General features: G+C 31.1%; 1 long non-coding RNA gene across 1 annotated transcript in view; it reads right to left on the bottom strand.

Annotated features, from left to right (window-relative positions):
- Positions 1–735: 735 nt before the first annotated feature.
- LOC118197861 (uncharacterized) overlaps positions 736–13,541 on the bottom strand; it is a 37,364-nt gene continuing 24,558 nt past the window's right edge. The window contains exon 3 of the long non-coding RNA XR_004759667.2: positions 736–905. This is a non-coding gene — a long non-coding RNA (uncharacterized LOC118197861). The remainder of the gene's footprint in view (positions 906–13,541) is intronic.

Below are 13,541 nucleotides of genomic sequence, written 5' to 3'. Positions count from 1 at the left end.
AACAGAATCCCCTGATACTGTGTCTATAATACATGATGAATATAGAATGATCTTAAAAATTTAAGGAAGAAAATATAATGTATTTGGAAATGCCTTGATCCTATAATTATATTTTTCTCTGCTATGCCTAGAAAATTAAGAAAAGAATGTAAAAACTAAAGATAATAAAATTCAGCATTAATAATTGATATGATAGTAGTAATAAACTAAAAATTTTTTAATGAAAAATTGATAATGCATAATGGCTCCTTAAAATTTTAATTTTCTATCCTACTATTAATGGAACTAATTTATCACTATAATCAAAATGACTCAGATTTTCTTTCTTTAACTGATGTCAAAAATACGATGATTATTTCAAAATTCCTGTGGATGATTTAATTGTTCTCAAAATTTTCTATTAATTTATTAAATGGTTCAGATTAATGTTTTTGTTATCATTATTTCAAACGACTTTTTAAATCTTCGGGAAAAATGTTTAAATCTTCATTCAACAAAATTATATTTTTAGATAGATTTTTATGGAATAAAAAATTCTGTAAGATAATATTCATTCACACAAGATATTAACTTAGTATTTGCTCATTACTTTACAAGTATTCGATGAAGCCTTTTAGTGTAACATACAGGTTACATAAGGAACCATTTCATTTTAACGTAATATTCCATAATCATATATTTTATTTCAAAAAATATCATATTTTGAAAATATTGGATATTGCAATGGATTTCGACTCTTTATTCCAATACACAGAATATAGAAACAAAAATAGGCTTATTTTTATTTGAAAACTATCCAAAAGGAAAATAAAATAAAAAATAGGTAAAATTTATATTATTGTTATTTTTAATTAACTAGTTGTGAAGGTGCAGTCCTCTTCTTCTTAGGATTCAAAGCATGGCTCCTAAATAAAGAAAAAATCACATTCGTTAGAAGTATATAACATATTCTAAATTTGTTATGTGACATTTTAATTTAGAATCTCTTCATAATAATTGCATGCACTTGCACATATTCCAAATGATTTAAATCTTTTTTTAAATTAAATAATTAAATTTCAAACAAGATTCCTTTTGGTCCTTTCATGAAATCATAAATTGCATGTATCATAAATTTTTGAAACAAAAACAGTACAAATTTAAATAATTCATTTTGCAGAAAATAATTTGAGGTTTATTAGATATTTACTATATTTATTTGTAATATAAAATAAATCTGGAAAGTAGTTTTAATAATGATCAGATTTTTTTTTAAGATTAATTTCTCTAGAAATTGAAATGTATTAAGGTAGCACTTCTCAATCTGTGGATCATACAGCTTGCCCTCATGGTCCTCCGAAGTTCCCAAAGGAGACAAAAAAATTTAGTTGAAAAATCTCAGAGTTTAAAAAGTTACATATGACAATCATCTATCACCTTTTCTCGTAAGATAGACATTTTATGAAATTTATTATTGGTTACCCTACTTACAGACTTCCCACTCAGTCTTAGCAGTAAAAGATGGATTTAAAGCACTATAAATGTGGTACTTACCACCATATATCCAAATATACTATCATATATCCACTAAGACTGTGGTCTTACCATCATATATCCAAATATAGAAGAGCCATGCAAGAATTACAAATCATCCTTCTCATTAATAATCTTGAAATATTAGAAATAGAACTTTTCTTCAATGGACTTAATTATGAAATATAACGGATTTTAATTATATATTAAAATATAAGTGTACTAGTAGTAATATATGCTAAAAAATTGCTTTCGAAGGGAACAGCAGCAAGGTGATTCACAAATTATGATAATTCACATAATCTCTATTCGAAAAAAGTTTGAGAAACGCTGAAACAGGAGAATAATTAAATTATGGTTAATACTGGTAATTTCAGCCATATGCTTTAAGCTTGATGATCAACATTAAAAAATTCTCAGAAAGTGTTAGATCAAAAACTACTTTTCCACATAATATGAACTTATACGTAACAGCATTTAATACTTAGCTCACTGGCAAAATATACAAAATTTTGAAATGCAAGTATATATATATAAGGCCAATAATATAGTTATCAACAATTAATGCATGAACTTCAATACTTACACAATTAACAAACACATGAACAATGATGTTACATGCATTCATCCTCTGAATTAACTAGTCAGTTTGGGTATTTTCTATCTTAGATGTCGCAAAAATTGATCGTGGATTTAATATTTTAAATGTTCCTCTCATACACATTTTAATACTTGTATTTTTTACATAGAGTGTCATCTTTAGTTTTACAGATATTCATTTGTTCACTTATTACGATTAAGTTTTACAGACAGAACAGATGATACCTGATTACATTAAGTGGTATTTAAGACAAACTTACTTACTGGTACTTAACACAGTTGCTAGAAAAATATTACGTAGTGAAAGACAGGGTACAAAGTCAGAATCTGAAAACTTATTGACTTATACTAAGCTATTTAATGCTTGAAATATTTATGATTAGATAATATCTTTTACATCATCAATATCTAACAGTGATATGATATGCTTTAAGTATACAGTAAAACCACTCTATAACTTTTCCATAATTTTGTACAATTTTGATATTTAATGGAGGTGGTTACTTCACAAAGCATGGTTCTCAGTGATAATTAATATCAATGTTTGTATCACCAGAATACTTGACATAATCACTTAAAGAGGTATAGTTGCTAAGGAAGGTTTTTCTATACTTCAAACAATGGTTTACATATTTTAAAAAGTATATTTTTCTGACACTGTTATTTAAAAAGTGTATAACTCCTTCTACTCTTAAGCATAAAAATTTGAAATTTTTATGCTTAAGAGTCATTTATTTAGTTGTAACTTACAGGAAGATATCTTAAATGCCTAAAATGTTTTAATTTATGAAAAACAGCAGTTAGAGTATATTGTAGGGTGCTCCCTGTATTATCAAGGGAGAGCAAGTTTGTGCAATTCTCTGATGTTTTCTTAAGTGAAAATAGGTCGATGTGTACATGGATAAAGTCAAGGGAGTGCGCGATGCCAAGTTTGTACAATTCACAGATTTTTTTTTTAAGTGAAAATAGGTCGATGTGTACATGGATATGTGCAATCTGTCTTCGTGTAACGGCGGTTTTTGGCACACAAATCGTCGCTACACAAGCCAAAATAACATGGTCAAAGAATTGCACAAACTCGGTATCCATGTACTGCCAAAAATCGCCAAATTTTGCCAAGGGGCACCCATAAATATGCTTTTACCAAAACAAGTTTTAAGGCATACTGTCAATTACATTTTAAATTCCAGTGATTTTTCAACACTAGTTCAAATACTCTAAGCATATGTTTGCATAAGTTACATAATTTTTGCATCAGCAAAATTTATAACTTAGCAAATATGAACTATGAAAAAAAATATTTGAGCTTACCTTGACCCTTGGATTTACTAAATCTATGACACTTTTAACGCCAAAGAAATTCGATGACCGATACGCGATGATTTATTTAATCTGGTTTTAAAATGGGTCATTTTAAGTTTGGCTATATCAACAACATATTACTCAGTATTGTTGGATAGTGAATTTGTAATTCTTTTTCATTCTTGAAATATATACACATGACAGAATTGGAATAAAAATTTTAGGTTTTTCAGATGAACTCATAGATTGAACTAATTTGTTGAATTTTATCAAGTAGTTCTTAAAAATACAACCAACGATTAATTAAAACCAACTGCAATTCAAATGGATACTCTTTGTCAAAAAGGAGCAGTAGAACTTATTTTAAACATTCAGCAATAAATAGTTTTCTGAATATATTTTTTTAGCGTAATGGCAGTTTCAAACATAATAAAGAGAACAACATTCATTCTAATGAGGATAATTTTGAAAATAATTCACATTAAAATATATCTCAAAGAGATTTTAAAATGAAAAGATGACACAAAAGAATTATTCTCAAAAAATACATGTTATCTCAGATATAGAAGAAATTTGGCATTGAGCTGTGTATTGAAATTAATATATGCAACTGACGTATCATTACTAATATTTCCATGATTTGATATTGAATGCTATAACTATTAAATATTAGCAAATGCATTTTATAATGAACTTTGCACCAAAATTTATAGTAAATTTATATGTAAATTTACATTGTAAGTACTAGAATGAATGTTGTACCATTTTATTAATATTTTACTTTTCAACAAGCATAAAGGAAAAAATAGAATTTTTTTTTCTTTAATATTCCTAGTATGTTACATCATAGTTAAAAATATGTCAAAGTCACGGCATTTCGATTGCCTTTTGTAAATGTTGGTTATAATGTAACTTAATAGATGCTTTATAAGTTGGTAAAGACTGTCCTGGATTAAAACTATCTTTAACACAAAAAATAATATACATTGAATACTTTTACAAATATGTAATTGCTATCCGACTGTATAATCTTTTAAGGCGAACTTATCGCATGTATTTATGAAATGATATTCCATTTTTAATGTATGTTAAGTTATTTTGTCGAATTTTTTAAATATATTACATTTATTTTTTCTTTTTCGTTGAGATTAATAATAACATACATAGCGTAATAATGCTCTGGAAAATATTCTAAAGCAGCTCACGCTGGGATTAATGATAACATGTATGGAATAATAATGTTACATCTGTCAACAAAATGAAAAATATGAATATTCTAACGCGATATGTTTTAAAAGATACATAAATATTTAACATGAGAAATTATTAGACTATAGATAGAACATTAATATTAAGCTTATTTGTTTTTAAACTAACATATTAACAAATTTGTTTCTGTTTATAAATATGAGCAGTTTAACTGCAGACACCTGCAGATGTAACGAATAAAAGTTGTTATTTTACTAAATGGAACACAAGCTCTGTGATTTGAACTCTAACAATAATTCAACACAGGTTTATTTAGAAGCATTAGAATTATAAGCTAAACATTAAAAGAATTTAATTATAGATAGTGTAAAGAACATAACAAATACATTACATAAAATTAGTAAAATACACGTCAAACACTATTTTGAACTTACCTCGACCATAGCAAAAATAATGGCTAACATGGCGACTATCGTTGAACTCTCCCGCTAAGACGCTGTTTTTCCACCTTCTTCCTGATTGGTTCTTCTCTCTCAGCCGTTTTAAGCCACGTGATCACACGCTACGGACAAAATCCAAGCAATACTTCTTGAAAAACTCCTGTAGAGTTTACAGTTTCGTTTGGTTCTGTGTTCGTTACAGGTATTTCCTTCGTAATTGTTCGCATTTCTGTAACTATACAAGACTTTTGTCTGTAAACTTCGAGGTTTTTTTTTACAGTGCAGGGGTAGCCAAAGTGCGGCTCGCGAGCCTGATACGGCTCTCGCAGGCAATTTGTGCGGCTCGTGCATATAAAATATATGCACGAAATATGGTAAATTAAAACTATTCAGTGTCCAAAAAGAAGTAATTAATTAGTTTAGACTCTTATTACAAATTTATCAGGGATTTCTTTTTATTTACAGCCTCCTCCACTACTTCTATAATGATGTACATATGAACTTGTGGCTTTTAGAAAATCTAGATGCGGTTCTCGAACATTCCTGAATTCAAACGTGCGGCTCTTACTGACATGAAGTTTGGCCAACCCCCATTCCCTCTAAATTTACATTAATAAAATAATCATTATACTTTTATTGCTTCAAAATAAAAAAAACCATAGCTCAACAATGAAAGATACTCTTTTGATAAATTCTCAGATTTTGTTCGTGGCTGTTAATTTGAAACTATCTAAAAAATAATTATTTATATCAGTGAAATATTTCATGAAAAATTAGAATTCACCAACACGCGTATAACAATGAAAAGTTTTAAAACCTGTTGAATTATTAAGATTCAGAATAAAATACATTTCCTGAACATACAAAATCTTAGTGTTTCAAAAAATGTTTTTCGGCATAATGTCAAAATTTATCAGCGTATTCCAACAGACCAAGACACAGATTTCTATTTCCCTAAATTATATTTTATTCGAAGACTTTTCCTGTAAATACAGTGTTATTTGCACTCAATCAGAAAAATGTGCCTTTTCATAAGCAGCAGTTTTCTGCTTATATTTATCGATCTGAAAATTCATGAAATTTTATTCATGAATCAGGAAATTGCTTTTCTCATGCATTTTCATGCGAAATATCAGAATCGAATAAGCTGGCTAAGTAGAATAATGAGCTGAGTCAAATATGATCTCATTTTTAAATGGAAGGGAAAGGGAATCAGTTCAAATGAAATTTCTGCTTATTATATAGAATTTTTAAACACATTGTAATTATTTTAAGTTTTATTAACATTTATTTTAATTTAAAACATTGCTATCCTCTCTTATTTTCCATTTCCGGCCAGAATAAACGGCCAGATTTGGTTATGCAAATTGTGCTTGCAAACTGTTAAGTATTTAAGACATGGCTTTTAGCAAAGAGAGAGTTACAAAGAGACTTCTCTCTGCCTTACCACGCGCGCGCTTTTCAGTCAGTTCCTGTCTGCCTTTAAGACCAGAACTTAGTTCTCTTTGATACTTGAAGACTTGTAGTTTCCCGCATTCTGCCCACTACATACGTAGAGTTTAAAAGGCACATCTTCGCGTTACTAGTCTTTGTGAAGTCTCTAAGTTTAGTTCTTATTTAGTTAAGTTAGTTCTATTTCTTAATTTCTACGTTTCAGACCAGAAGCGCTGGTCTCTGTGTCACGAACAATGGGATCGGCTGTACGCTGTGAGAAATAAAGGGTAATTTTAACCCTTCGCATTTGTACTGTATCTTCTACACTTGCACGAACATAGTTTTTATTAAACTCCCTGTTCCTACTCAGGACTCCAGTGGTGATGTTTCCAAAGGCTATTAGAGGGAACAGAAGTCCTGACAGTGGCGCCCGAGCTAAAAGGTGGTGAATTATGATTCTTCCCCATTCACCACCTTTAGCTCACCTTAAACAATATTCAGTTATATTTAGTCAACAAGTTTTGATGAACAACGGGTATTGTTCTTAGGAGTCCTGCTAGACGGGACTTTCCTGAGTAACGAGATTCTGGTAGCACTGGTTTAAACGGGAGGATTCCTAGAAAAAAGAGGCCTGAAACGAAGTGCCGCCTAGCTACGGAATCAATGTTGCGGCTACGCGGGATTTTTTTCAAACCTCACCGAAAATGTCTCGGCTGGACCTCAGTCCCGGGTAGAGACAACCAATCAGACGAAAGTTCTGCCTCTGAAGCCTCACGTGATCCGAATCTGAGCGATAATCGATTAGTGTTTGGCGTTCAAATCTTTGTATTAAGTAAAAATGGTAACCTAGCTATGTGGGTTTCCTGAAATTGTGCGAGTTCTGAGAATTGTCCCTTTCGACGTCAAGTCCCACGTAGCCGAAACATAAAGTGATTGGGTGAAACATAAAGTAACAGGCGAGAGCAGGTTCGGACACCAGGGCGGCTTGCATAGACTAATGAGGTTTTGTCCGGGTTCAGCAACTATCTGAAGCTACACTCCGAAGATAAGACAGTACATGGCCATACAAAGGCAGAGTATCCGATTTTTCTGCATGCGGAGTTAAAAATTCTCCTGGTTATATCGCATGTTAACACATTGCTACACATACACGTTACACTATACATTTTATAATATGCATTGTATTGATCACTGCGCTGTACTTAAGGCACATTTACAACTCAGTGCTAGACTTAATACACTATACATTCTTTGCAACATATAATACTTAGCATTATTCTTGACAATTCAATATAGAATCCGAGTAATGTAATTGATTATATAAGGCATAACTTGATTATATAATACATAACTTGGTTATATATAAGACAGGCTAAAATAAATAAGTTTATAAAACAGGCTTAAATAAAGAGCAAAATTATATATTACAAACGAATTACCACATTACACACAGAAATACACGTTGGTTACTTTACGCTGTACTTATAATATAATATACAAAATACAGATAACAGGTTTGAGGACACAGTACAGCCCATATTACTTTTGATTAAATAACATTATGCTAAAAGTTCACTGTGGCATACATTTTGCTGTATTCTGGAAACATACCAAAAATAACTTTGCAATTAAACATTCTACTGGTCACATTTCACTTTAACACATTGCTATATATAAAACACTCAATACACTAAAATTTTTATAATACATATTACATTGAACACTGCACAAAATTTAAGACACCTTACAAAACTCATTTCTACACTTAATATACTGTGAGTATTAGCTATATATTACATTGAATATTACTCTTGTTTATATAACATAGACACTGGTAATAACTCTTCGTTATATGCAACATAATTCTTAATAAAAAGAGCTTTAACATACTGTTAAAAATACACATTGAAAAAAAATACAGAATGCGAAAACATGCAATCATTACTTACTGCTGTGAATATCCCACACAAAGTACGGCTGCCTTGTTTGGCAACCCACAACATTCTATACATGAAGCATAATACATTCCATATAGAGCAATGTTCACAATTGCTTTGCTCAATATCTTTAATAACGTTACTCTACATATACTAGATAAATTATATACTATACTTGCCATACACGCTATAATATTTACATTCTATGCTCTTGAATACATTAAGTTATAGTACTACAATTATCGTTTCCTGAGGCTCAAAGCATAGCTCTACATGCTAGGGGCACTTACACATTTTACGAGGTACTGTACACAATATAGTATACAATACATTATTCCCAATACGCTGTACAATTATTCTATTTACAATATGCACATGCTTACATTATTACACCCATGCATTAATGTGCTCATTACAAATATACATAATTAAACTCTACATTTGGATAATGTTATATCATAAAAATAAAGTAACAGACAAATTCCAGATGTTAAAACTTAACTTAGTAGTCAAGGACTACATTATTTAATTTAATTATAAGTTGGCTCAGAATTCTCACTGGCGCAACAATTTAAATAACGGCAGCTATAACGCAAAGCGGAATAATTACAATCTTATCACAGCTTGCAAAACTAAGCAACGTGGCCCCGAGAGGCAAAAACACGCTGTCTTACAATCCTTAAACCTCAGTTTAACTGTTTAAATGTTCTCTAACACATTCACATTTCTCGTAAGAAACGGAGAGGCGAAGTTATAGTAAAAACTAAAATTATAAATAGATAGTTAATGCAAAATGATAGTAACCTTATACCCTATTTCTTTTTATTTACTATGAGTCACTGTTAAGCATGCTTAGCGATAACAAGAACTATTTTTTTAAAAATAAATGTAGTTGTTGTCATAAATGGCCGATATGCATCTGTCATAAACATCACCAAGGAGGACTTTTAGTGTTTCATCATCAAGACAGAACGTTGCCCAAGGTACATCACAGGGCAAAGGGTCAATTTCTAAAATAGATTAAATAAGTGTGGTGACAATTATTTTAATCACCTCTTCACACAAGGAATTACAATATTAAGCATAGATGCACTATTTTCTTTAAATATTAAATATAAATGCAATCAGTTACTTTTTACTTCTTTTTCTCAGTGTGCATCATTGTTTTCTGGACACATATTTTTATTCTTGAGGATAAATAATTCTTAATAATAAAACGTAACATTTTTTTATGCAAGTCTCTACTGAAAAAAATATGAAAAATGAAAAAGAAAAATACTTTTATTTGCATTACAACAAATATACGATCGTATATTCAAGTACTGTTTCCTTCCCCGAATATCCCGAATAACTTTTGTTCCAATAATAGTTAAGAAATATTATTTTTTCATGGTCAAAGCTAATCTAAATACTTGAAGAATTTGCGTATCAAATATTTAATGTGATTAATCGGTAGGTACCTAATGCACCCTCTTTTGACAGTTTTGCATTTATGATCCACAGTGAACGATCTTTGTAATCTATTTCGGCCAGAACTCTGCCGATAAGAGTAACTCTGCCGATAAGAGAGGAGCATTTGCAAAGAATTACATCCCGCCTTTTATTTTTAGGTTAAAAATATATACATATGCTCACTTCGTTCTATTTCAAGTTGCATGATTTTACACTACCATGGTACTTATGAAACACATAGCCTGCCGAGACGCTTAGCCCAGTTCTAAGAGCTGCTGCTATTGTCAATCTTCCATAAGATCTTTATCTTTCGAATTATTAAAAATTCTCACTGTAACAAACTGAACAATTTAAAATACATAAGTCTTTCTTAAAAAAATTATTTTTATTTTATTCTTTAAGAAAATATACTTTATATACATTTAAATCAATTATTTAACCAATAAAAATTGTTTCTAATTCAATTATGCCATCGGGTACAGAATAATCGACAGCGAGCCATCTAAAACGAATTTACTACATTACCGTATCTATCGCTATATAAAGAACTTTATTAAAAATGTCACGACAGTTATTTTCGGCCACGAAGAAAATCAAAAATAAAATGGTGAAAGAGGAAATCGAGGAATCATTTCCAGCTACAGAGTATCTTTAATGCATTTTTCGAACTGTAATAGCTATTGTTTAATCAGTGAGACACAGTCATCCCGTAAGTTAGTCCTTGTTAACATTTTGATTTTTATCAACTGAGACAACTCGTTAATTAAACACCTCTTAATTTGATCAGCGTCTTCCATGAAGTGTTAGTTTAAATTTCAGTGTTGCAGTTATGTATTTATGTTCTTTCAAGATGCCCTGGTATTTCGATATACTGGTTTAGCTAAGGTTTATATTTAGCCCGAAACTAAACGTTCAGGGTAAGGCTTGACTAAATGGTTTTAGTAGTCTTTTCGCTCAGCTGAATTTTGATCTAATTTTCCTCCTCCCATTAAATCTCCGGAGAAGTGTCTTTTCCCCAGTTCCTCCACTACCTGAGTCCTACGAGCTAGACGGGGGAATACACATATCACTTAATTTTCATTTAGTGTTATCATTAAAAATATTTTAATGAACTTCAGAAAATTCTTTCTTTTTTTATATTTCTCTCGTTCTCTACTGTGCGTTTTAGAAAAATTTATTCTTGTATGTTAAAAATTTACTGTCGAGTACCTCGCAAACGATTATTCTGTACCCTGGTATGAAACAGGCGTTAGAAACATCTTTTTTTCATTAAAATTATTTACATAAATTTAAAAAGGCCACAAGTATTCTAGATGAAAAATATTACAAATGACACATAATTTCATTTCGAATATTTAACTATTTTAATTAGCAGAAATCCCAGAATGAGTTCTCAGATGATTGAGCTAGAGCTAATATTACTAAATTATGGCAATAAACCATGGAACTCCCGGCTTATATGCAGAGAACCAAATGAAAAATCTGATGTGGACGCCACATGACTTCGTTGTACGGCCTATTAAATTATACACATTTTTGGCCGCACATCATTTAAACTTATTTCTTCCAATTATTCAAACTTAATTAATCGATCGAGGCAAGTTGAAAAGACATCAAAAATTGCAAAATAACATACGTTGACACTGCCGTAACGAAGGACCCGGGTTCGAATGTGAAACATGTAAACAAATTAAATATTTATTCTTTTTGAGAAAAAAGTATCTATAAATTGTTTGTTTATCATCTATGACTTCCATTGAAAAGAAAACTAGTGAAAAAAAATAATAGCTCGCCTTAGTTTCTGGCTAAAAGTCGTAAATTACAAAATCTATTGAGATCTATTGAAACGAAGTTGATTCTTACTCCTTTTTCATAAAAAACACGAATTTACAAATTAAACTTTTTTCGTCTCCTCTTTTAAAAAATTAACGTTGCTTGTCATTAAAATCACTGCATCATAAAAGGACACACTTAGCAGAATCATATTTATTGTAAAAATATATTATAAAGGATGGATACAATGATTCAATAATTTTGAGGTATAAAAGCAATATCCCATGCAGAAAATAGAACCCAAAACTAGAGTTGGACGATTCGCTCCGGAACTGATTTAAAGAATCGATACTGAGCGGAAGAATAGATGATTTCAGAAAACGGAGTAATAGCTCTTTTACAGTTCACGAAGAGCTCTTACTGGAAGCTTACCAAGAATAGAGATGTGTTATTCGATCACGAACTGAATCATTGTACTGAGCGAGCGAAAGCCTGATTCGCAAAGAAAGAGAGGAGCTCTTTTCATCCATGAGAGTTCTTGTCGGAAGCGTGCCAGTAAAGTTCAATTCCCATGCTAGAGAAGAAAAGAATATTTATTCTCCCATGCTAAAAGTGACCTTAATTTTCATTATTTGCTACCTTTTTTGAAAAATTTTTATTTTGGGATATTATTGTTAGTTCTGTGTGGAAAGGAGATTTTAGGGAATGTCTAACGTACAGTTGAAAAAGAAATCAGTTCATCAGAGAGTTAGCGATTGATTGCGTCGATTCTTCCGATCCCACTGCTCTTTAGATTATTCTCGCTCTTCGCTCTAACCTCGCTAACCGTTCCCGATCCCACTGTTCGTTCGATGCTTCCCGCTTCCGCTAATCTCTCTTGATTCACTCCTCTTTTCCGATGTTTTTCATCAAGGTGTTTATGAGTGAGCGCTGAGTCATAAAAAAGAACTGATCCAGGTTAGTGAGCGAACGGTTTTGATCCGATTACAGAAGTTTTCTGGGAAAGGATAGCTGATATGGCTGTACGATATGTAAGAACGATGCGGTGAGGACTAGATATCTGATTTCTTGGGCATCGGAGAGTGGAGGCATTAATGTCCCGTAGGTTGCTGTGCATGACCCTGTACCCACCGACTGCGAATTCTCATAATAGTCGTTGAATCTCGAAGAATACGCGTAGTAGTTGCGCAGCACAATAATCTGCAGTCTCAGAGACTGTGATTCTTCCTTTATCGAATTTTGAAACGCGATGGTGTGAGTTCCTTCTTCTTATTGGTCTAACTTTGATGACAGTGAGGTTTGTAGTGCGCTTCGTTCATGCTATAGCCATTTTAATGACCAGCGTATTCATTATGCATTTTCTTTATGCTATATTAATAAAGTAGGGTTTTCTTATACGAGTTTTAGTCTAAATTCCAATTTTATCCCTTATATAACGTAGTATCGATGCATTTTTCGTAACAAATCTGTATTGTGAGAAAATGCCTGGAGACGAATAACAGAAACCAATCAATAATAATAATAATACAATTTCTGCGTATTTAAAAATTTTTTTGTTGTATTTATTTTTTCGAATTAAGCTGATGAAAATATGCGCTTAAACACACTATGATTATAATTTCTTTAATTTTTAACACTTTTTTAACTAACATAAAATGCCTTTTACAGTTTTATTTGTCCACAAATTTCTTGATAAATGACAGCACTAACTTTTTATTGAAGATGCTACACATTACATTTTAGGAATTAAATTTATGTTACTTTTGCAGCAATCGTATTGTGATTATTAACAATTATGTTAAATGGAATATAGAAGAGCATAAAAATTTTACTTCAGAGAATGTTGGCTCATCCATTTCTGATGAATTTCTCACGAGCAAGT

Source organism: Stegodyphus dumicola, chromosome 5 (genome assembly GCF_044657685.1).
Source record: "Stegodyphus dumicola isolate Sdum_Otavi_A_Nest chromosome 5, ASM4465768v1".
In the NCBI taxonomy this organism is placed as follows: Eukaryota; Metazoa; Arthropoda; class Arachnida; order Araneae; family Eresidae; genus Stegodyphus; species Stegodyphus dumicola.
Note: the sequence above shows the minus strand (reverse complement) of the source record. Positions and strands in the feature narration are given on the sequence as shown.